This window comes from Aptenodytes patagonicus, chromosome 5 (assembly GCF_965638725.1).
Source record: "Aptenodytes patagonicus chromosome 5, bAptPat1.pri.cur, whole genome shotgun sequence".
NCBI lineage: Eukaryota > Metazoa > Chordata > Aves > Sphenisciformes > Spheniscidae > Aptenodytes > Aptenodytes patagonicus.
Window position 1 is genome coordinate 43,861,706 of NC_134953.1, and position 25,356 is coordinate 43,887,061.

The window sequence follows — 25,356 nt, forward strand, 5'->3', positions numbered from 1 at the left end:
CAGCCCTTCCACAGCCCCACAAGCACAGGCACTCGGAGCTTCCCTACGCTCGCTAACTCCAAACATGCCTCTCTCTCAGCTTCGCCAGAGCCCAGCTTCGAAATGGGAAACGTCCAGCGACTGCTCCCACACCAAAGGCGCCAGGACTGAAAGCTCTTGCTGGCCCTCTCCTTCCCTAGGCAGCCCTTCCACAGCCCCACAAACTCTGGCACTCAAAGTTTCCCTACCCTCGCTAACTCCAAACATGCCTCTCTCTCGGCTTCGCCAGAGCCCAGCTCCAAAATGGGAAACGTCCAGCGACTGCTCCCACACCAAAGGCGCCAGGACTGAAAGCTCTTGCTGGCCCTCACCTTCCCTAGGCAGCCCTTCCACAGCCCCACACACTCTGGCACTCGGAGCTTCCCTACCCTCGCTATCGCCAAACATGCCTCTCTCGGCTTCGCCAGAGCCCAGCTCCGAAATGGGAAACGTCCAGCGACTGCTCCCACACCAAAGGCGCCAGGACTGAAAGCTCTTGCTGGCCCTCTCCTTCCCTAGGCAGCCCTTCCACAGCCCCACAAACTCTGGCACTCGGAGCTTCCCTACCCTCGCTATCTCCAAACATGCCTCTCTCTCGGCTTCGCCAGAGCCCAGCTCCGAAATGGGAAACGTCCAGCGACTGCTCCCACACCAAAGGCGCCAGGACTGAAAGCTCTTGCTGGCCCTCACCTTCCCTAGGCAGCCCTTCCACAGCCCCACACACTCTGGCACTCGGAGCTTCCCTACCCTCGCTATCGCCAAACATGCCTCTCTCAGCTTCGCCAGAGCCCAGCTCCGAAATGGGAAACGTCCAGCGACTGCTCCCACACCAAAGGCGCCAGGACTGAAAGCTCTTGCTGGCCCTCACCTTCCCTAGGCAGCCCTTCCACAGCCCCACAAGCACAGGCACTCGGAGCTTCCCTACCCTCGCTATCTCCAAACATGCTCTCTCTCAGCTTCGCCAGAGCCCAGCTCCGAAATGGGAAACGTCCAGCGACTGCTCCCACACGAAAGGCGCCAGGACTGAAAGCTCTTGCTGGCCCTCACCTTCCCTAGGCAGCCCTTCCACAGCCCCACAAGCACAGGCACTCGGAGCTTCCCTACCCTCGCTATCGCCAAACATGCCTCTCTCGGCTTTGCCAGAGCCCAGCTCCAAAATGGGAAACGTCCAGCGACTGCTCCCACACCAAAGGCGCCAGGACTGAAAGCTCTTGCTGGCCCTCTCCTTCCCTAGGCAGCCCTTCCACAGCCCCACAAACTCTGGCACTCGGAGCTTCCCTACCCTCGCTATCTCCAAACATGCCTCTCTCTCGGCTTCGCCAGAGCCCAGCTCCAAAATGGGAAACGTCCAGCGACTGCTCCCACACGAAAGGCGCCAGGACTGAAAGCTCTTGCTGGCCCTCACCTTCCCTAGGCAGCCCTTCCACAGCCCCACACACTCTGGCACTCGGAGCTTCCCTACCCTCTCTATCGCCAAACATGCTCTCTCTCAGCTTCGCCAGAGCCCAGCTCCGAAATGGGAAACGTCCAGCGACTGCTCCCACACCAAAGGTGCCAGGACTGAAAGCTCTTGCTGGCCCTCACCTTCCCTAGGCAGCCCTTCCACAGCCCCACACACTCTGGCACTCGGAGCTTCCCTACCCTCGCTATCGCCAAACATGCCTCTCTCGGCTTCACCAGAGCCCAGCTCCGAAATGGGAAACGTCCAGCGACTGCTCCCACACCAAAGGCGCCAGGACTGAAAGCTCTTGCTGGCCCTCACCTTCCCTAGGCAGCCCTTCCACAGCCCCACAAGCACAGGCACTCGGAGCTTCCCTACCCTCGCTAACTCCAAACATGCCTCTCTCTCGGCTTCGCCAGAGCCCAGCTCCGAAATGGGAAACGTCCAGCGACTGCTCCCACACGAAAGGCGCCAGGACTGAAAGCTCTTGCTGGCCCTCACCTTCCCTAGGCAGCCCTTCCACAGCCCCACAAGCACAGGAACTCAAAGTTTCCCTACCCTCGCTATCTCCAAACATGCTCTCTCTCAGCTTCGCCAGAGCCCAGCTCCGAAATGGGAAACGTCCAGCGACTGCTCCCACACCAAAGGCGCCAGGACTGAAAGCTCTTGCTGGCCCTCTCCTTCCCTAGGCAGCCCTTCCACAGCCCCACAAACTCTGGCACTCGGAGCTTCCCTACCCTCGCAATCGTCAAACATGCCTCTCTCGGCTTCGCCAGAGCCCAGCTCCGAAATGGGAAACGTCCAGCGACTGCTCCCACACCAAAGGCGCCAGGACTGAAAGCTCTTGCTGGCCCTCACCTTCCCTAGGCAGCCCTTCCACAGCCCCACACACTCTGGCACTCAAAGTTTCCCTACCCTCGCTAACTCCAAACATGCCTCTCTCTCGGCTTCGCCAGAGCCCAGCTCCGAAATGCGAAACGTCCTGCGACTGCTCCCACACCAAAGGCGCCAGGACTGAAAGCTCTTGCTGGCCCTCACCTTCCCTAGGCAGCCCTTCCACAGCCCCACACACTCTGGCACTCGGAGCTTCCCTACCCTCGCTATCTCCAAACATGCCTCTCTCGGCTTCGCCAGAGCCCAGCTCCGAAATGGGAAACGTCCTGCGACTGCTCCCACACCAAAGGCGCCAGGACTGAAAGCTCTTGCTGGCCCTCTCCTTCCCTAGGCAGCCCTTCCACAGCCCCACACACTCTGGCACTCGGAGCTTCCCTACCCTCGCTATCGCCAAACATGTCTCTCTCAGCTTCGCCAGAGCCCAGCTCCGAAATGGGAAACGTCCTGCGACTGCTCCCACACCAAAGGCGCCAGGACTGAAAGCTCTTGCTGGCCCTCACCTTCCCTAGGCAGCCCTTCCACAGCCCCACACACTCTGGCACTCGGAGCTTCCCTACCCTCGCTATCGCCAAACATGCTCTCTCTCAGCTTCACCAGAGCCCAGCTCCAAAATGGGAAACGTCCAGCGACTGCTCCCACACCAAAGGCGCCAGGACTGAAAGCTCTTGCTGGCCCTCACCTTCCCTAGGCAGCCCTTCCACAGCCCCACAAGCACAGGCACTCGGAGCTTCCCTACCCTCGCTAAATCCAAACATGCCTCTCTCTCGGCTTCGCCAGAGCCCAGCTCCGAAATGGGAAACGTCCTGCGACTGCTCCCACACCAAAGGCGCCAGGACTGAAAGCTCTTGCTGGCCCTCACCTTCCCTAGGCAGCCCTTCCACAGCCCCACAAGCACAGGCACTCAAAGTTTCCCTACCCTCGCTATCTCCAAACATGCCTCTCTCGGCTTCGCCAGAGCCCAGCTCCGAAATGGGAAACGTCCAGCAACTGCTCCCACACCAAAGGCGCCAGGACTGAAAGCTCTTGCTGGCCCTCACCTTCCCTAGGCAGCCCTTCCACAGCCCCACACACTCTGGCACTCGGAGCTTCCCTACCCTCGCTATCTCCAAACATGCTCTCTCTCAGCTTCGCCAGAGCCCAGCTCCGAAATGGGAAACGTCCAGCGACTGCTCCCACACGAAAGGCGCCAGGACTGAAAGCTCTTGCTGGCCCTCACCTTCCCTAGGCAGCCCTTCCACAGCCCCACAAACTCTGGCACTCGGAGCTTCCCTACCCTCGCAATCGCCAAACATGCCTCTCTCGGCTTCGCCAGAGCCCAGCTCCGAAATGGGAAACGTCCAGCGACTGCTCCCACACCAAAGGCGCCAGGACTGAAAGCTCTTGCTGGCCCTCACCTTCCCTACGCAGCCCTTCCACAGCCCCACAAACTCTGGCACTCAAAGTTTCCCTACCCTCGCTAACTCCAAACATGCCTCTCTCTCGGCTTCGCCAGAGCCCAGCTCCGAAATGGGAAACGTCCTGCGACTGCTCCCACACCAAAGGCGCCAGGACTGAAAGCTCTTGCTGGCCCTCACCTTCCCTAGGTAGCCCTTCCACAGCCCCACACACTCTGGCACTCGGAGCTTCCCTACCCTCGCTATCTCCAAACATGCTCTCTCTCAGCTTCGCCAGAGCCCAGCTCCAAAATGGGAAACGTCCAGCGACTGCTCCCACACCAAAGGCGCCAGGACTGAAAGCTCTTGCTGGCCCTCACCTTCCCTAGGCAGCCCTTCCACAGCCCCACAAGCACAGGCACTCGGAGCTTCCCTACCCTCGCTATCTCCAAACATGCCTCTCTCGGCTTCGCCAGAGCCCAGCTCCGAAATGGGAAACGTTCAGCGACTGCTCCCACACCAAAGGCGCCAGGACTGAAAGCTCTTGCTGGCCCTCACCTTCCCTAGGCAGCCCTTCCACAGCCCCACACACTCTGGCACTCGGAGCCTCCCTACCCTCGCTATCTCCAAACATGCCTCTCTCAGCTTCGCCAGAGCCCAGCTCCGAAATGGGAAACGTCCAGCGACTGCTCCCACACCAAAGGCGCCAGGACTGAAAGCTCTTGCTGGCCCTCACCTTCCCTAGGCAGCCCTTACACAGCCCCACACACTCTGGCACTCGGAGCTTCCCTACCCTCGCTATCGCCAAACATGCTCTCTCTCAGCTTCACCAGAGCCCAGCTCCGAAATGGGAAACGTCCAGTGACTGCTCCCACACCAAAGGCGCCAGGACTGAAAGCTCTTGCTGGCCCTCACCTTCCCTAGGCAGCCCTTCCACAGCCCCACACACTCTGGCACTCGGAGCTTCCCTACCCTCGCTATCTCCAAACATGCTCTCTCTCAGCTTCGCCAGAGCCCAGCTCCAAAATGGGAAACGTCCAGCAACTGCTCCCACACGAAAGGCGCCAGGACTGAAAGCTCTTGCTGGCCCTCACCTTCCCTAGGCAGCCCTTCCACAGCCCCACACACTCTGGCACTCGGAGCTTCCCTACCCTCGCTATCTCCAAACATGCTCTCTCTCAGCTTCGCCAGAGCCCAGCTCCCAAATGGGAAACGTCCAGCGACTGCTCCCACACCAAAGGCGCCAGGACTGAAAGCTCTTGCTGGCCCTCACCTTCCCTAGGCAGCCCTTCCACAGCCCCACAAGCACAGGCACTCGGAGCTTCCCTACGCTCGCTAACTCCAAACATGCCTCTCTCTCAGCTTCGCCAGAGCCCAGCTCCGAAATGGGAAACGTCCAGCGACTGCTCCCACACCAAAGGCGCCAGGACTGAAAGCTCTTGCTGGCCCTCTCCTTCCCTAGGCAGCCCTTCCACAGCCCCACAAGCACAGGCACTCAAAGTTTCCCTACCCTCGCTAACTCCAAACATGCCTCTCTCGGCTTCGCCAGAGCCCAGCTCCGAAATGGGAAACGTCCAGCGACTGCTCCCACACCAAAGGCGCCAGGACTGAAAGCTCTTGCTGGCCCTCACCTTCCGTAGGCAGCCCTTCCACAGCCCCACAAGCACAGGCACTCGGAGCTTCCCTACCCTCGCTATCTCCAAACATGCCTCTCTCGGCTTCGCCAGAGCCCAGCTCCGAAATGGGAAACGTCCTGCGACTGCTCCCACACTAAAGGCACCAGGACTGAAAGCTCTTGCTGGCCCTCACCTTCCCTAGGCAGCCCTTCCACAGCCCCACACACTCTGGCACTCGGAGCTTCCCTACCCTCGCTATCTCCAAACATGCTCTCTCTCAGCTTCGCCAGAGCCCAGCTCCAAAATGGGAAACGTCCAGCGACTGCTCCCACACCAAAGGCGCCAGGACTGAAAGCTCTTGCTGGCCCTCTCCTTCCCTAGGCAGCCCTTCCACAGCCCCACAAACTCTGGCACTCAAAGTTTCCCTACCCTCGCTAACTCCAAACATGCCTCTCTCTCGGCTTCGCCAGAGCCCAGCTCCGAAATGGGAAACGTCCAGCGACTGCTCCCACACCAAAGGCGCCAGGACTGAAAGCTCTTGCTGGCCCTCACCTTCCCTAGGCAGCCCTTACACAGCCCCACACACTCTGGCACTCGGAGCTTCCCTACCCTCGCTATCGCCAAACATGCCTCTCTCGGCTTCGCCAGAGCCCAGCTCCAAAATGGGAAACGTCCAGCGACTGCTCCCACACCAAAGGCGCCAGGACTGAAAGCTCTTGCTGGCCCTCTCCTTCCCTAGGCAGCCCTTCCACAGCCCCACAAACTCTGGCACTCGGAGCTTCCCTACCCTCGCTATCTCCAAACATGCCTCTCTCTCGGCTTCGCCAGAGCCCAGCTCCGAAATGGGAAACGTCCAGCGACTGCTCCCACACCAAAGGCGCCAGGACTGAAAGCTCTTGCTGGCCCTCACCTTCCCTAGGCAGCCCTTCCACAGCCCCACACACTCTGGCACTCGGAGCTTCCCTACCCTCGCTATCGCCAAACATGCCTCTCTCAGCTTCGCCAGAGCCCAGCTCCGAAATGGGAAACGTCCAGCGACTGCTCCCACACCAAAGGCGCCAGGACTGAAAGCTCTTGCTGGCCCTCACCTTCCCTAGGCAGCCCTTCCACAGCCCCACAAGCACAGGCACTCGGAGCTTCCCTACCCTCGCTATCTCCAAACATGCTCTCTCTCAGCTTCGCCAGAGCCCAGCTCCAAAATGGGAAACGTCCAGCGACTGCTCCCACACCAAAGGCGCCAGGACTGAAAGCTCTTGCTGGCCCTCACCTTCCCTAGGCAGCCCTTCCACAGCCCCACAAGCACAGGCACTCGGAGCTTCCCTACCCTCGCTATCGCCAAACATGCCTCTCTCGGCTTCGCCAGAGCCCAGCTCCGAAATGGGAAACGTCCAGCGACTGCTCCCACACCAAAGGCGCCAGGACTGAAAGCTCTTGCTGGCCCTCTCCTTCCCTACGCAGCCCTTCCACAGCCCCACAAACTCTGGCACTCAAAGTTTCCCTACCCTCGCTATCTCCAAACATGCCTCTCTCTCGGCTTCGCCAGAGCCCAGCTCCAAAATGGGAAACGTCCAGCGACTGCTCCCACACCAAAGGCGCCAGGACTGAAAGCTCTTGCTGGCCCTCTCCTTCCCTAGGCAGCCCTTCCACAGCCCCACACACTCTGGCACTCGGAGCTTCCCTACCCTCTCTATCGCCAAACATGCTCTCTCTCAGCTTCGCCAGAGCCCAGCTCTGAAATGGGAAACGTCCAGCGACTGCTCCCACACTAAAGGTGCCAGGACTGAAAGCTCTTGCTGGCCCTCACCTTCCCTAGGCAGCCCTTCCACAGCCCCACACACTCTGGCACTCGGAGCTTCCCTACCCTCGCTATCGCCAAACATGCCTCTCTCGGCTTCGCCAGAGCCCAGCTCCGAAATGGGAAACGTCCAGCGACTGCTCCCACACCAAAGGCGCCAGGACTGAAAGCTCTTGCTGGCCCTCACCTTCCCTAGGCAGCCCTTCCACAGCCCCACACACTCTGGCACTCGGAGCTTCCCTACCCTCGCTATCTCCAAACATGCCTCTCTCTCGGCTTCGCCAGAGCCCAGCTCCGAAATGGGAAACGTCCAGCGACTGCTCCCACACCAAAGGCGCCAGGACTGAAAGCTCTTGCTGGCCCTCTCCTTCCCTAGGCAGCCCTTCCACAGCCCCACAAACTCTGGCACTCGGAGCTTCCCTACCCTCGCAATCGTCAAACATGCCTCTCTCGGCTTCGCCAGAGCCCAGCTCCGAAATGGGAAACGTCCAGCGACTGCTCCCACACCAAAGGCGCCAGGACTGAAAGCTCTTGCTGGCCCTCACCTTCCCTAGGCAGCCCTTCCACAGCCCCACACACTCTGACACTCAAAGTTTCCCTACCCTCGCTATCTCTAAACATGCCTCTCTCTCGGCTTCGCCAGAGCCCAGCTCCAAAATGGGAAACGTCCTGCGACTGCTCCCACACCAAAGGCGCCAGGACTGAAAGCTCTTGCTGGCCCTCACCTTCCCTAGGCAGCCCTTCCACAGCCCCACAAGCACAGGTACTCAAAGTTTCCCTACCCTCGCTAACTCCAAACATGCCTCTCTCTCGGCTTCGCCAGAGCCCAGCTCCGAAATGGGAAACGTCCAGCGACTGCTCCCACACCAAAGGCGCCAGGACTGAAAGCTCTTGCTGGCCCTCACCTTCCCTAGGCAGCCCTTCCACAGCCCCACACACTCTGGCACTCGGAGCTTCCCTACCCTCGCTATCTCCAAACATGCCTCTCTCGGCTTCGCCAGAGCCCAGCTCCGAAATGGGAAACGTCCAGCGACTGCTCCCACACCAAAGGCGCCAGGACTTAAAGCTCTTGCTGGCCCTCACCTTCCCTAGGCAGCCCTTCCACAGCCCCACACACTCTGGCACTCGGAGCTTCCCTACCCTCGCTATCGCCAAACATGCTCTCTCTCAGCTTCACCAGAGCCCAGCTCCGAAATGGGAAACGTCCAGCGACTGCTCCCACACCAAAGGCGCCAGGACTGAAAGCTCTTGCTGGCCCTCACCTTCCCTAGGCAGCCCTTCCACAGCCCCACACACTCTGGCACTCGGAGCCTCCCTACCCTCGCTAACTCCAAACATGCCTCTCTCTCGGCTTCGCCAGAGCCCAGCTCCGAAATGGGAAACGTCCAGCGACTGCTCCCACACCAAAGGCGCCAGGACTGAAAGCTCTTGCTGGCCCTCACCTTCCCTAGGCAGCCCTTCCACAGCCCCACACACTCTGGCACTCGGAGCTTCCCTACCCTCGCAATCGCCAAACATGCCTCTCTCGGCTTCGCCAGAGCCCAGCTCCGAAATGGGAAACGTCCAGCGACTGCTCCCACACCAAAGGCGCCAGGACTGAAAGCTCTTGCTGGCCCTCACCTTCCCTACGCAGCCCTTCCACAGCCCCACACACTCTGGCACTCAAAGTTTCCCTACCCTCGCTAACTCCAAACATGCCTCTCTCTCGGCTTCGCCAGAGCCCAGCTCCGAAATGGGAAACGTCCTGCGACTGCTCCCACACCAAAGGCGCCAGGACTGAAAGCTCTTGCTGGCCCTCACCTTCCCTAGGTAGCCCTTCCACAGCCCCACACACTCTGGCACTCGGAGCTTCCCTACCCTCGCTATCTCCAAACATGCTCTCTCTCAGCTTCGCCAGAGCCCAGCTCCGAAATGGGAAACGTCCAGCGACTGCTCCCACACCAAAGGCGCCAGGACTGAAAGCTCTTGCTGGCCCTCACCTTCCCTAGGCAGCCCTTCCACAGCCCCACACACTCTGGCACTCGGAGCTTCCCTACCCTCGCTATCTCCAAACATGCCTCTCTCGGCTTCGCCAGAGCCCAGCTCCGAAATGGGAAACATCCAGCGACTGCTCCCACACCAAAGGCGCCAGGACTGAAAGCTCTTGCTGGCCCTCTCCTTCCCTAGGCAGCCCTTCCACAGCCCCACAAGCACAGGCACTCAAAGTTTCCCTACCCTCGCTAACTCCAAACATGCTCTCTCGGCTTCGCCAGAGCCCAGCTCCGAAATGGGAAACGTCCAGCGACTGCTCCCACACCAAAGGCGCCAGGACTGAAAGCTCTTGCTGGCCCTCACCTTCCCTAGGCAGCCCTTCCACAGCCCCACAAGCACAGGCACTCGGAGCTTCCCTACCCTCGCTATCTCCAAACATGCCTCTCTCGGCTTCGCCAGAGCCCAGCTCCCAAATGGGAAACGTCCAGCGACTGCTCCCACACCAAAGGCGCCAGGACTGAAAGCTCTTGCTGGCCCTCACCTTCCCTAGGCAGCCCTTCCACAGCCCCACAAGCACAGGCACTCGGAGCTTCCCTACCCTCGCTATCGCCAAACATGCCTCTCTCAGCTTCGCCAGAGCCCAGCTCCGAAATGGGAAACGTCCTGCGACTGCTCCCACACCAAAGGCGCCAGGACTGAAAGCTCTTGCTGGCCCTCACCTTCCCTAGGCAGCCCTTCCACAGCCCCACACACTCTGGCACTCGGAGCTTCCCTACCCTCGCTATCGCCAAACATGCTCTCTCTCAGCTTCACCAGAGCCCAGCTCCGAAATGGGAAACGTCCAGCGACTGCTCCCACACCAAAGGCGCCAGGACTGAAAGCTCTTGCTGGCCCTCACCTTCCCTAGGCAGCCCTTCCACAGCCCCACAAGCACAGGCACTCGGAGCTTCCCTACCCTCGCTAACTCCAAACATGCCTCTCTCTCGGCTTCGCCAGAGCCCAGCTCCGAAATGGGAAACGTCCTGCGACTGCTCCCACACCAAAGGCGCCAGGACTGAAAGCTCTTGCTGGCCCTCACCTTCCCTAGGCAGCCCTTCCACAGCCCCACAAGCACAGGCACTCAAAGTTTCCCTACCCTCGCTAACTCCAAACATGCCTCTCTCGGCTTCGCCAGAGCACAGCTCCGAAATGGGAAACGTCCAGCAACTGCTCCCACACCAAAGGCGCCAGGACTGAAAGCTCTTGCTGGCCCTCACCTTCCCTAGGCAGCCCTTCCACAGCCCCACACACTCTGGCACTCGGAGCTTCCCTACCCTCGCTATCTCCAAACATGCTCTCTCTCAGCTTCGCCAGAGCCCAGCTCCGAAATGGGAAACGTCCAGCGACTGCTCCCACACGAAAGGCGCCAGGACTGAAAGCTCTTGCTGGCCCTCACCTTCCCTAGGCAGCCCTTCCACAGCCCCACAAACTCTGGCACTCGGAGCTTCCCTACCCTCGCAATCGCCAAACATGCCTCTCTCGGCTTCGCCAGAGCCCAGCTCCAAAATGGGAAACGTCCAGCGACTGCTCCCACACCAAAGGCGCCAGGACTGAAAGCTCTTGCTGGCCCTCACCTTCCCTAGGCAGCCCTTCCACAGCCCCACACACTCTGGCACTCAAAGTTTCCCTACCCTCGCTAACTCCAAACATGCCTCTCTCTCGGCTTCGCCAGAGCCCAGCTCCGAAATGGGAAACGTCCTGCGACTGCTCCCACACCAAAGGCGCCAGGACTGAAAGCTCTTGCTGGCCCTCACCTTCCCTAGGTAGCCCTTCCACAGCCCCACACACTCTGGCACTCGGAGCTTCCCTACCCTCGCTATCTCCAAACATGCTCTCTCTCAGCTTCGCCAGAGCCCAGCTCCAAAATGGGAAACGTCCAGCGACTGCTCCCACACCAAAGGCGCCAGGACTGAAAGCTCTTGCTGGCCCTCACCTTCCCTAGGCAGCCCTTCCACAGCCCCACACACTCTGGCACTCGGAGCTTCCCTACCCTCGCTATCTCCAAACATGCCTCTCTCGGCTTCGCCAGAGCCCAGCTCCGAAATGGGAAACGTCCAGCGACTGCTCCCACACCAAAGGCGCCAGGACTGAAAGCTCTTGCTGGCCCTCTCCTTCCCTAGGCAGCCCTTCCACAGCCCCACAAGCACAGGCACTCAAAGTTTCCCTACCCTCGCTAACTCCAAACATGCTCTCTCGGCTTCGCCAGAGCCCAGCTCCGAAATGGGAAACGTCCAGTGACTGCTCCCACACGAAAGGCGCCAGGACTGAAAGCTCTTGCTGGCCCTCACCTTCCCTAGGCAGCCCTTCCACAGCCCCACAAGCACAGGCATTCGGAGCTTCCCTACCCTCGCTATCTCCAAACATGCCTCTCTCGGCTTCGCCAGAGCCCAGCTCCGAAATGGGAAACGTCCAGCGACTGCTCCCACACCAAAGGCGCCAGGACTGAAAGCTCTTGCTGGCCCTCACCTTCCCTAGGCAGCCCTTCCACAGCCCCACACACTCTGGCACTCGGAGCCTCCCTACCCTCGCTATCTCCAAACATGCCTCTCTCAGCTTCGCCAGAGCCCAGCTCCGAAATGGGAAACGTCCAGCGACTGCTCCCACACGAAAGGCGCCAGGACTGAAAGCTCTTGCTGGCCCTCACCTTCCCTAGGCAGCCCTTACACAGCCCCACAAACTCTGGCACTCGGAGCTTCCCTACCCTCCCTATCGCCAAACATGCTCTCTCTCAGCTTCACCAGAGCCCAGCTCCGAAATGGGAAACGTCCAGCGACTGCTCCCACAAGAAAGGCGCCAGGACTGAAAGCTCTTGCTGGCCCTCACCTTCCCTAGGCAGCCCTTCCACAGCCCCACAAGCACAGGCACTCGGAGCTTCCCTACCCTCGCTATCTCCAAACATGCTCTCTCTCAGCTTCGCCAGAGCCCAGCTCCAAAATGGGAAACGTCCAGCGACTGCTCCCACACGAAAGGCGCCAGGACTGAAAGCTCTTGCTGGCCCTCACCTTCCCTAGGCAGCCCTTCCACAGCCCCACACACTCTGGCACTCGGAGCTTCCCTACCCTCGCTATCGCCAAACATGCCTCTCTCGGCTTCGCCAGAGCCCAGCTCCGAAATGGGAAACGTCCAGCGACTGCTCCCACACCAAAGGCGCCAGGACTGAAAGCTCTTGCTGGCCCTCTCCTTCCCTAGGCAGCCCTTCCACAGCCCCACAAACTCTGGCACTCGGAGCTTCCCTACCCTCGCTAACTCCAAACATGCCTCTCTCTCGGCCTCGCCAGAGCCCAGCTCCGAAATGGGAAACGTCCAGCGACTGCTCCCACACCAAAGGCGCCAGGACTGAAAGCTCTTGCTGGCCCTCACCTTCCCTAGGCAGCCCTTCCACAGCCCCACACACTCTGGCACTCGGAGCTTCCCTACCCTCGCTATCTCCAAACATGCCTCTCTCTCAGCTTCGCCAGAGCCCAGCTCCCAAATGGGAAACGTCCAGCGACTGCTCCCACACCAAAGGCGCCAGGACTGAAAGCTCTTGCTGGCCCTCACCTTCCCTAGGCAGCCCTTCCACAGCCCCACAAGCACAGGCACTCGGAGCTTCCCTACGCTCGCTAACTCCAAACATGCCTCTCTCTCAGCTTCGCCAGAGCCCAGCTCCGAAATGGGAAACGTCCAGCGACTGCTCCCACACCAAAGGCGCCAGGACTGAAAGCTCTTGCTGGCCCTCTCCTTCCCTAGGCAGCCCTTCCACAGCCCCACAAGCACAGGCACTCAAAGTTTCCCTACCCTCGCTAACTCCAAACATGCCTCTCTCGGCTTCGCCAGAGCCCAGCTCCGAAATGGGAAACGTCCAGCGACTGCTCCCACACCAAAGGCGCCAGGACTGAAAGCTCTTGCTGGCCCTCACCTTCCCTAGGCAGCCCTTCCACAGCCCCACAAACTCTGGCACTCGGAGCTTCCCTACCCTCGCTATCTCCAAACATGCTCTCTCTCAGCTTCGCCAGAGCCCAGCTCCAAAATGGGAAACGTCCAGCGACTGCTCCCACACCAAAGGCGCCAGGACTGAAAGCTCTTGCTGGCCCTCTCCTTCCCTAGGCAGCCCTTCCACAGCCCCACAAACTCTGGCACTCAAAGTTTCCCTACCCTCGCTAACTCCAAACATGCCTCTCTCTCGGCTTCGCCAGAGCCCAGCTCCGAAATGGGAAACGTCCAGCGACTGCTCCCACACGAAAGGCGCCAGGACTGAAAGCTCTTGCTGGCCCTCTCCTTCCCTAGGCAGCCCTTCCACAGCCCCACACACTCTGGCACTCGGAGCTTCCCTACCCTCGCTATCGCCAAACATGCTCTCTCTCAGCTTCGCCAGAGCCCAGCTCCGAAATGGGAAACGTCCAGCGACTGCTCCCACACCAAAGGCGCCAGGACTGAAAGCTCTTGCTGGCCCTCACCTTCCCTAGGCAGCCCTTCCACAGCCCCACAAGCACAGGCACTCGGAGCTTCCCTACCCTCGCTATCTCCAAACATGCCTCTCTCTCGGCTTCGCCAGAGCCCAGCTCCGAAATGGGAAACGTCCTGCGACTGCTCCCACACGAAAGGCGCCAGGACTGAAAGCTCTTGCTGGCCCTCACCTTCCCTAGGCAGCCCTTCCACAGCCCCACAAGCACAGGCACTCAAAGTTTCCCTACCCTCGCTAACTCCAAACATGCCTCTCTCGGCTTCGCCAGAGCCCAGCTCCGAAATGGGAAACGTCCAGCAACTGCTCCCACACCAAAGGCGCCAGGACTGAAAGCTCTTGCTGGCCCTCACCTTCCCTAGGCAGCCCTTACACAGCCCCACAAGCACAGGCACTCGGAGCTTCCCTACCCTCGCTATCTCCAAACATGCTCTCTCTCAGCTTCGCCAGAGCCCAGCTCCGAAATGGGAAACGTCCAGCGACTGCTCCCACACGAAAGGCGCCAGGACTGAAAGCTCTTGCTGGCCCTCACCTTCCCTAGGCAGCCCTTCCACAGCCCCACAAACTCTAGCACTCGGAGCTTCCCTACCCTCGCAATCGCCAAACATGCCTCTCTCGGCTTCGCCAGAGCCCAGCTCCGAAATGGGAAACGTCCAGCGACTGCTCCCACACCAAAGGCGCCAGGACTGAAAGCTCTTGCTGGCCCTCACCTTCCCTAGGCAGCCCTTCCACAGCCCCACACACTCTGGCACTCAAAGTTTCCCTACCCTCGCTAACTCCAAACATGCCTCTCTCTCGGCTTCGCCAGAGCCCAGCTCCGAAATGGGAAACGTCCTGCGACTGCTCCCACACCAAAGGCGCCAGGACTGAAAGCTCTTGCTGGCCCTCACCTTCCCTAGGTAGCCCTTCCACAGCCCCACACACTCTGGCACTCGGAGCTTCCCTACCCTCGCTATCTCCAAACATGCTCTCTCTCAGCTTCGCCAGAGCCCAGCTCCAAAATGGGAAACGTCCAGCGACTGCTCCCACACCAAAGGCGCCAGGACTGAAAGCTCTTGCTGGCCCTCACCTTCCCTAGGCAGCCCTTCCACAGCCCCACACACTCTGGCACTCGGAGCTTCCCTACCCTCGCTATCTCCAAACATGCCTCTCTCGGCTTCGCCAGAGCCCAGCTCCGAAATGGGAAACGTCCAGCGACTGCTCCCACACCAAAGGCGCCAGGACTGAAAGCTCTTGCTGGCCCTCTCCTTCCCTAGGCAGCCCTTCCACAGCCCCACAAGCACAGGCACTCAAAGTTTCCCTACCCTCGCTAACTCCAAACATGCTCTCTCGGCTTCGCCAGAGCCCAGCTCCAAAATGGGAAACGTCCAGCGACTGCTCCCACACGAAAGGCGCCAGGACTGAAAGCTCTTGCTGGCCCTCACCTTCCCTAGGCAGCCCTTCCACAGCCCCACAAGCACAGGCACTCGGAGCTTCCCTACCCTCGCTATCTCCAAACATGCCTCTCTCGGCTTCGCCAGAGCCCAGCTCCAAAATGGGAAACGTCCAGCGACTGCTCCCACACCAAAGGCGCCAGGACTGAAAGCTCTTGCTGGCCCTCACCTTCCCTAGGCAGCCCTTCCACAGCCCCACACACTCTGGCACTCGGAGCCTCCCTACCCTCGCTATCTCCAAACATGCCTCTCTCAGCTTCGCCAGAGCCCAGCTCCGAAATGGGAAACGTCCAGCGACTGCTCCCACACGAAAGGCGCCAGGACTGAAAGCTCTTGCTGGCCCTCACCTTCCCTAGGCAGCCCTTACACAGCCCCACACACTCTGGCACTCGGAGCTTCCCTACCCTCCCTATCGCCAAACATGCTCTCTCTCGGCTTCACCAGAGCCCAGCTCCGAAATGGGAAACGTCCAGCGACTGCTCCCACAAGAAAGGCGCCAGGACTGAAAGCTCTTGCTGGCCCTCACCTTCCCTAGGCAGCCCTTCCACAGCCCCACAAGCACAGGCACTCGGAGCTTCCCTACCCTCGCTATCTCCAAACATGCTCTCTCTCAGCTTCGCCAGAGCCCAGCTCCAAAATGGGAAACGTCCAGCGACTGCTCCCACACGAAAGGCGCCAGGACTGAAAGCTCTTGCTGGCCCTCACCTTCCCTAGGCAGCCCTTCCACAGCCCCACACACTCTGGCACTCGGAGCTTCCCTACCCTCGCTATCGCCAAACATGCCTCTCTCGGCTTCGCCAGAGCCCAGCTCCGAAATGGGAAACGTCCAGCGACTGCTCCCACACCAAAGGCGCCAGGACTGAAAGCTCTTGCTGGCCCTCTCCTTCCCTAGGCAGCCCTTCCACAGCCCCACAAACTCTGGCACTCGGAGCTTCCCTACCCTCGCTAACTCCAAACATGCCTCTCTCTCGGCCTCGCCAGAGCCCAGCTCCGAAATGGGAAACGTCCAGCGACTGCTCCCACACCAAAGGCGCCAGGACTGAAAGCTCTTGCTGGCCCTCACCTTCCCTAGGCAGCCCTTCCACAGCCCCACACACTCTGGCACTCGGAGCTTCCCTACCCTCGCTATCGCCAAACATGCCTCTCTCAGCTTCGCCAGAGCCCAGCTCCGAAATGGGAAACGTCCAGCGACTGCTCCCACACCAAAGGCGCCAGGACTGAAAGCTCTTGCTGGCCCTCACCTTCCCTAGGCAGCCCTTCCACAGCCCCACACACTCTGGCACTCGGAGCTTCCCTACCCTCGCTATCTCCAAACATGCCTCTCTCTCAGCTTCGCCAGAGCCCAGCTCCCAAATGGGAAACGTCCAGCGACTGCTCCCACACCAAAGGCGCCAGGACTGAAAGCTCTTGCTGGCCCTCACCTTCCCTAGGCAGCCCTTCCACAGCCCCACAAGCACAGGCACTCGGAGCTTCCCTACGCTCGCTAACTCCAAACATGCCTCTCTCTCAGCTTCGCCAGAGCCCAGCTCCGAAATGGGAAACGTCCAGCGACTGCTCCCACACCAAAGGCGCCAGGACTGAAAGCTCTTGCTGGCCCTCTCCTTCCCTAGGCAGCCCTTCCACAGCCCCACAAGCACAGGCACTCAAAGTTTCCCTACCCTCGCTAACTCCAAACATGCCTCTCTCGGCTTCGCCAGAGCCCAGCTCCGAAATGGGAAACGTCCTGCGACTGCTCCCACACCAAAGGCGCCAGGACTGAAAGCTCTTGCTGGCCCTCACCTTCCCTAGGCAGCCCTTCCACAGCCCCACAAACTCTGGCACTCGGAGCTTCCCTACCCTCGCTATCTCCAAACATGCTCTCTCTCAGCTTCGCCAGAGCCCAGCTCCAAAATGGGAAACGTCCAGCGACTGCTCCCACACCAAAGGCGCCAGGACTGAAAGCTCTTGCTGGCCCTCTCCTTCCCTAGGCAGCCCTTCCACAGCCCCACAAACTCTGGCACTCAAAGTTTCCCTACCCTCGCTAACTCCAAACATGCCTCTCTCTCGGCTTCGCCAGAGCCCAGCTCCGAAATGGGAAACGTCCAGCGACTGCTCCCACACGAAAGGCGCCAGGACTGAAAGCTCTTGCTGGCCCTCACCTTCCCTAGGCAGCCCTTCCACAGCCCCACACACTCTGGCACTCGGAGCTTCCCTACCCTCGCTATCGCCAAACATGCCTCTCTCGGCTTCGCCAGAGCCCAGCTCCAAAATGGGAAACGTCCAGCGACTGCTCCCACACCAAAGGCGCCAGGACTGAAAGCTCTTGCTGGCCCTCTCCTTCCCTAGGCAGCCCTTCCACAGCCCCACAAACTCTGGCACTCAAAGTTTCCCTACCCTCGCTATCTCCAAACATGCCTCTCTCTCGGCTTCGCCAGAGCCCAGCTCCCAAATGGGAAACGTCCAGCGACTGCTCCCACACCAAAGGCGCCAGGACTGAAAGCTCTTGCTGGCCCTCACCTTCCCTAGGCAGCCCTTCCACAGCCCCACAAACTCTGGCACTCGGAGCTTCCCTACCCTCGCTATCTCCAAACATGCTCTCTCTCAGCTTCGCCAGAGCCCAGCTCCGAAATGGGAAACGTCCAGCGACTGCTCCCACACCAAAGGCGCCAGGACTGAAAGCTCTTGCTGGCCCTCTCCTTCCCTAGGCAGCCCTTCCACAGCCCCACAAGCGCAGGCACTCAAAGTTTCCCTACCCTCGCTAACTCCAAACATGCCTCTCTCTCGGCTTCGCCAGAGCCCAGCTCCGAAATGGGAAACGTCCAGCGACTGCTCCCACACGAAAGGCGCCAGGACTGAAAGCTCTTGCTGGCCCTCACCTTCCCTAGGCAGCCCTTCCACAGCCCCACACACTCTGGCACTCGGAGCTTCCCTACCCTCGCTATCGCCAAACATGCCTCTCTCGGCTTCGCCAGAGCCCAGCTCCAAAATGGGAAACGTCCAGCGACTGCTCCCACACCAAAGGCGCCAGGACTGAAAGCTCTTGCTGGCCCTCTCCTTCCCTAGGCAGCCCTTCCACAGCCCCAGAAACTCTGGCACTCGGAGCTTCCCTACCCTCGCTATCTCCAAACATGCCTCTCTCTCGGCTTCGCCAGAGCCCAGCTCCGAAATGGGAAACGTCCAGCGACTGCTCCCACACCAAAGGCGCCAGGACTGAAAGCTCTTGCTGGCCCTCACCTTCCCTAGGCAGCCCTTCCACAGCCCCACACACTCTGGCACTCGGAGCTTCCCTACCCTCGCTATCGCCAAACATGCCTCTCTCAGCTTCGCCAGAGCCCAGCTCCGAAATGGGAAACGTCCAGTGACTGCTCCCACACCAAAGGCGCCAGGACTGAAAGCTCTTGCTGGCCCTCACCTTCCCTAGGCAGCCCTTCCACAGCCCCACAAGCACAGGCACTCGGAGCTTCCCTACCCTCGCTATCTCCAAACATGCTCTCTCTCAGCTTCGCCAGAGCCCAGCTCCCAAATGGGAAACGTCCAGCGACTGCTCCCACACCAAAGGCGCCAGGACTGAAAGCTCTTGCTGGCCCTCACCTTCCCTAGGCAGCCCTTCCACAGCCCCACACACTCTGGCACTCGGAGCTTCCCTACCCTCGCTATCGCCAAACATGCCTCTCTCGGCTTCGCCAGAGCCCAGCTCCGAAATGGGAAACGTCCAGCGACTGCTCCCACACCAAAGGCGCCAGGACTGAAAGCTCTTGCTGGCCCTCTCCTTCCCTAGGCAGCCCTTCCACAGCCCCACAAGCGCAGGCACTCAAAGTTTCCCTACCCTCGCTATCTCCAACATGCCTCTCTCTCGGCTTCGCCAGAGCCCAGCTCCAAAATGGGAAACGTCCAGCGACTGCTCCCACACCAAAGGCGCCAGGACTGAAAGCTCTTGCTGGCCCTCACCTTCCCTAGGCAGCCCTTCCACAGCCCCACACACTCTGGCACTCGGAGCTTCCCTACCCTCGCTATCTCCAAACATGCTCTCTCTCAGCTTCGCCAGAGCCCAGCTCCGAAATGGGAAACGTCCAGCGACTGCTCCCACACGAAAGGCGCCAGGACTGAAAGCTCTTGCTGGCCCTCACCTTCCCTAGGCAGCCCTTCCACAGCCCCACAAACTCTGGCACTCGGAGCTTCCCTACCCTCGCAATCGCCAAACATGCCTCTCTCGGCTTCGCCAGAGCCCAGCTCCGAAATGGGAAACGTCCAGCGACTGCTCCCACACCAAAGGCGCCAGGACTGAAAGCTCTTGCTGGCCCTCACCTTCCCTACGCAGCCCTTCCACAGCCCCACACACTCTGGCACTCAAAGTTTCCCTACCCTCGCTAACTCCAAACATGCCTCTCCCTCGGCTTCGCCAGAGCCCAGCTCCGAAATGGGAAACGTCCTGCGACTGCTCCCACACCAAAGGCGCCAGGACTGAAAGCTCTTGCTGGCCCTCACCTTCCCTAGGTAGCCCTTCCACAGCCCCACACACTCTGGCACTCGGAGCTTCCCTACCCTCGCTATCTCCAAACATGCTCTCTCTCAGCTTCGCCAGAGCCCAGCTCTGAAATGGGAAACGTCCAGCGACTGCTCCCACACCAAAGGCGCCAGGACTGAAAGCTCTTGCTGGCCCTCACCTTCCCTAGGCAGCCCTTCCACAGCCCCACACACTCTGGCACTCGGAGCTTCCCTACCCTCGCTATCTCCAAACATGCTCTCTCGGCTTCGCCAGAGCCCAGCTCCGAAATGGGAAACGTCCAGCGACTGCTCCCACACCAAAGGCGCCAGGACTGAAAGCTCTTGCTGGCCCTCACCTTCCCTAGGCAGCCCTTCCACAGCCCCACAAGCACAGGCACTCGGAGCTTCCCTACCCTCTCTATCGCCAAACATGCTCTCTCTCAGCTTCGCCAGAGCCCAGCTCCGAAATGGGAAACGTCCAGCGACTGCTCCCACACGAAAGGCGCCAGGACTGAAAGCTCTTGCTGGCCCTCACCTTCCCTAGGCAGCCCTTCCACAGCCCCACACACTCTGGCACTCGGAGCTTCCCTACCCTCGCTATCGCCAAACATGCCTCTCTCGGCTTCGCCAGAGCCCAGCTCCAAAATGGGAAACGTCCAGCGACTGCTCCCACACCAAAGGCGCCAGGACTGAAAGCTCTTGCTGGCCCTCTCCTTCCCTAGGCAGCCCTTCCACAGCCCCACAAACTCTGGCACTCGGAGCTTCCCTACCCTCGCTATCTCCAAACATGCCTCTCTCTCGGCTTCGCCAGAGCCCAGCTCCGAAATGGGAAACGTCCAGCGACTGCTCCCACACCAAAGGCGCCAGGACTGAAAGCTCTTGCTGGCCCTCACCTTCCCTAGGCAGCCCTTCCACAGCCCCACACACTCTGGCACTCGGAGCTTCCCTACCCTCGCTATCGCCAAACATGCCTCTCTCAGCTTCGCCAGAGCCCAGCTCCGAAATGGGAAACGTCCAGCGACTGCTCCCACACCAAAGGCGCCAGGACTGAAAGCTCTTGCTGGCCCTCACCTTCCCTAGGCAGCCCTTCCACAGCCCCACAAGCACAGGCACTCGGAGCTTCCCTACCCTCGCTATCTCCAAACATGCTCTCTCTCAGCTTCGCCAGAGCCCAGCTCCCAAATGGGAAACGTCCAGCGACTGCTCCCACACCAAAGGCGCCAGGACTGAAAGCTCTTGCTGGCCCTCACCTTCCCTAGGCAGCCCTTCCACAGCCCCACACACTCTGGCACTCGGAGCTTCCCTACCCTCGCTATCGCCAAACATGCCTCTCTCGGCTTCGCCAGAGCCCAGCTCCGAAATGGGAAACGTCCAGCGACTGCTCCCACACCAAAGGCGCCAGGACTGAAAGCTCTTGCTGGCCCTCTCCTTCCCTAGGCAGCCCTTCCACAGCCCCACAAGCGCAGGCACTCAAAGTTTCCCTACCCTCGCTATCTCCAACATGCCTCTCTCTCGGCTTCGCCAGAGCCCAGCTCCAAAATGGGAAACGTCCAGCGACTGCTCCCACACCAAAGGCGCCAGGACTGAAAGCTCTTGCTGGCCCTCACCTTCCCTAGGCAGCCCTTCCACAGCCCCACACACTCTGGCACTCGGAGCTTCCCTACCCTCGCTATCTCCAAACATGCTCTCTCTCAGCTTCGCCAGAGCCCAGCTCCGAAATGGGAAACGTCCAGCGACTGCTCCCACACGAAAGGCGCCAGGACTGAAAGCTCTTGCTGGCCCTCACCTTCCCTAGGCAGCCCTTCCACAGCCCCACAAACTCTGGCACTCGGAGCTTCCCTACCCTCGCAATCGCCAAACATGCCTCTCTCGGCTTCGCCAGAGCCCAGCTCCGAAATGGGAAACGTCCAGCGACTGCTCCCACACCAAAGGCGCCAGGACTGAAAGCTCTTGCTGGCCCTCACCTTCCCTACGCAGCCCTTCCACAGCCCCACACACTCTGGCACTCAAAGTTTCCCTACCCTCGCTAACTCCAAACATGCCTCTCCCTCGGCTTCGCCAGAGCCCAGCTCCGAAATGGGAAACGTCCTGCGACTGCTCCCACACCAAAGGCGCCAGGACTGAAAGCTCTTGCTGGCCCTCACCTTCCCTAGGTAGCCCTTCCACAGCCCCACACACTCTGGCACTCGGAGCTTCCCTACCCTCGCTATCTCCAAACATGCTCTCTCTCAGCTTCGCCAGAGCCCAGCTCTGAAATGGGAAACGTCCAGCGACTGCTCCCACACCAAAGGCGCCAGGACTGAAAGCTCTTGCTGGCCCTCACCTTCCCTAGGCAGCCCTTCCACAGCCCCACACACTCTGGCACTCGGAGCTTCCCTACCCTCGCTATCTCCAAACATGCTCTCTCGGCTTCGCCAGAGCCCAGCTCCGAAATGGGAAACGTCCAGCGACTGCTCCCACACCAAAGGCGCCAGGACTGAAAGCTCTTGCTGGCCCTCACCTTCCCTAGGCAGCCCTTCCACAGCCCCACAAGCACAGGCACTCGGAGCTTCCCTACCCTCTCTATCGCCAAACATGCTCTCTCTCAGCTTCGCCAGAGCCCAGCTCTGAAATGGGAAACGTCCAGCGACTGCTCCCACACCAAAGGTGCCAGGACTGAAAGCTCTTGCTGGCCCTCACCTTCCCTAGGCAGCCCTTCCACAGCCCCACACACTCTGGCACTCGGAGCTTCCCTACCCTCGCTATCGCCAAGCATGCCTCTCTCGGCTTCGCCAGAGCCCAGCTCCGAAATGGGAAACGTCCAGCGACTGCTCCCACACCAAAGGCGCCAGGACTGAAAGCTCTTGCTGGCCCTCACCTTCCCTAGGCAGCCCTTCCACAGCCCCACACACTCTGGCACTCGGAGCTTCCCTACCCTCGCTATCGCCAAACATGCCTCTCTCAGCTTCGCCAGAGCCCAGCTCCGAAATGGGAAACGTCCAGCGACTGCTCCCACACCAAAGGCGCCAGGACTGAAAGCTCTTGCTGGCCCTCACCTTCCCTAGGCAGCCCTTCCACAGCCCCACAAGCACAGGCACTCGGAGCTTCCCTACCCTCGCTATCTCCAAACATGCTCTCTCTCAGCTTCGCCAGAGCCCAGCTCCCAAATGGGAAACGTCCAGCGACTGCTCCCACACCAAAGGCGCCAGGACTGAAAGCTCTTGCTGGCCCTCACCTTCCCTAGGCAGCCCTTCCACAGCCCCACACACTCTGGCACTCGGAGCTTCCCTACCCTCGCTATCGCCAAACATGCCTCTCTCGGCTTCGCCAGAGCCCAGCTCCGAAATGGGAAACGTCCAGCGACTGCTCCCACACCAAAGGCGCCAGGACTGAAAGCTCTTGCTGGCCCTCTCCTTCCCTAGGCAGCCCTTCCACAGCCCCACAAGCGCAGGCACTCAAAGTTTCCCTACCCTCGCTATCTCCAACATGCCTCTCTCTCGGCTTCGCCAGAGCCCAGCTCCAAAATGGGAAACGTCCAGCGACTGCTCCCACACCAAAGGCGCCAGGACTGAAAGCTCTTGCTGGCCCTCACCTTCCCTAGGCAGCCCTTCCACAGCCCCACACACTCTGGCACTCGGAGCTTCCCTACCCTCGCTATCTCCAAACATGCTCTCTCTCAGCTTCGCCAGAGCCCAGCTCCGAAATGGGAAACGTCCAGCGACTGCTCCCACACGAAAGGCGCCAGGACTGAAAGCTCTTGCTGGCCCTCACCTTCCCTAGGCAGCCCTTCCACAGCCCCACAAACTCTGGCACTCGGAGCTTCCCTACCCTCGCAATCGCCAAACATGCCTCTCTCGGCTTCGCCAGAGCCCAGCTCCGAAATGGGAAACGTCCAGCGACTGCTCCCACACCAAAGGCGCCAGGACTGAAAGCTCTTGCTGGCCCTCACCTTCCCTACGCAGCCCTTCCACAGCCCCACACACTCTGGCACTCAAAGTTTCCCTACCCTCGCTAACTCCAAACATGCCTCTCCCTCGGCTTCGCCAGAGCCCAGCTCCGAAATGGGAAACGTCCTGCGACTGCTCCCACACCAAAGGCGCCAGGACTGAAAGCTCTTGCTGGCCCTCACCTTCCCTAGGTAGCCCTTCCACAGCCCCACACACTCTGGCACTCGGAGCTTCCCTACCCTCGCTATCTCCAAACATGCTCTCTCTCAGCTTCGCCAGAGCCCAGCTCTGAAATGGGAAACGTCCAGCGACTGCTCCCACACCAAAGGCGCCAGGACTGAAAGCTCTTGCTGGCCCTCACCTTCCCTAGGCAGCCCTTCCACAGCCCCACACACTCTGGCACTCGGAGCTTCCCTACCCTCGCTATCTCCAAACATGCTCTCTCGGCTTCGCCAGAGCCCAGCTCCGAAATGGGAAACGTCCAGCGACTGCTCCCACACCAAAGGCGCCAGGACTGAAAGCTCTTGCTGGCCCTCACCTTCCCTAGGCAGCCCTTCCACAGCCCCACAAGCACAGGCACTCGGAGCTTCCCTACCCTCTCTATCGCCAAACATGCTCTCTCTCAGCTTCGCCAGAGCCCAGCTCTGAAATGGGAAACGTCCAGCGACTGCTCCCACACCAAAGGCGCCAGGACTGAAAGCTCTTGCTGGCCCTCACCTTCCCTAGGCAGCCCTTCCACAGCCCCACACACTCTGGCACTCGGAGCTTCCCTACCCTCGCTATCGCCAAGCATGCCTCTCTCGGCTTCGCCAGAGCCCAGCTCCGAAATGGGAAACGTCCAGCGACTGCTCCCACACCAAAGGCGCCAGGACTGAAAGCTCTTGCTGGCCCTCACCTTCCCTAGGCAGCCCTTCCACAGCCCCACACACTCTGGCACTCAAAGTTTCCCTACCCTCGCTAACTCCAAACATGCCTCTCTCTCGGCTTCGCCAGAGCCCAGCTCCGAAATGGGAAACGTCCAGCGACTGCTCCCACACCAAAGGCGCCAGGACTGAAAGCTCCTGCTGGCCCTCACCTTCCCTAGGCAGCCCTTCCACAGCCCCACAAGCACAGGCACTCGGAGCTTCCCTACCCTCGCTATCTCCAAACATGCCTCTCTCGGCTTCGCCAGAGCCCAGCTCCGAAATGGGAAACGTCCAGCGACTGCTCCCACACCAAAGGCGCCAGGACTGAAAGCTCTTGCTGGCCCTCACCTTCCCTAGGCAGCCCTTCCACAGCCCCACACACTCTGGCACTCGGAGCTTCCCTACCCTCGCTATCGCCAAACATGCCTCTCTCAGCTTCGCCAGAGCCCAGCTCCGAAATGGGAAACGTCCAGCGACTGCTCCCACACCAAAGGCGCCAGGACTGAAAGCTCTTGCTGGCCCTCACCTTCCCTAGGCAGCCCTTCCACAGCCCCACAAGCACAGGCACTCGGAGCTTCCCTACCCTCGCTATCTCCAAACATGCTCTCTCTCAGCTTCGCCAGAGCCCAGCTCCCAAATGGGAAACGTCCAGCGACTGCTCCCACACCAAAGGCGCCAGGACTGAAAGCTCTTGCTGGCCCTCACCTTCCCTAGGCAGCCCTTCCACAGCCCCACAAGCACAGGCACTCGGAGCTTCCCTACCCTCGCTATCGCCAAACATGCCTCTCTCGGCTTCGCCAGAGCCCAGCTCCAAAATGGGAAACGTCCAGCGACTGCTCCCACACCAAAGGCGCCAGGACTGAAAGCTCTTGCTGGCCCTCACCTTCCCTAGGCAGCCCTTCCACAGCCCCACAAGCACAGGCACTCGGAGCTTCCCTACCCTCGCTATCGCCAAACATGCCTCTCTCGGCTTCGCCAGAGCCCAGCTCCAAAATGGGAAACGTCCAGCGACTGCTCCCACACCAAAGGCGCCAGGACTG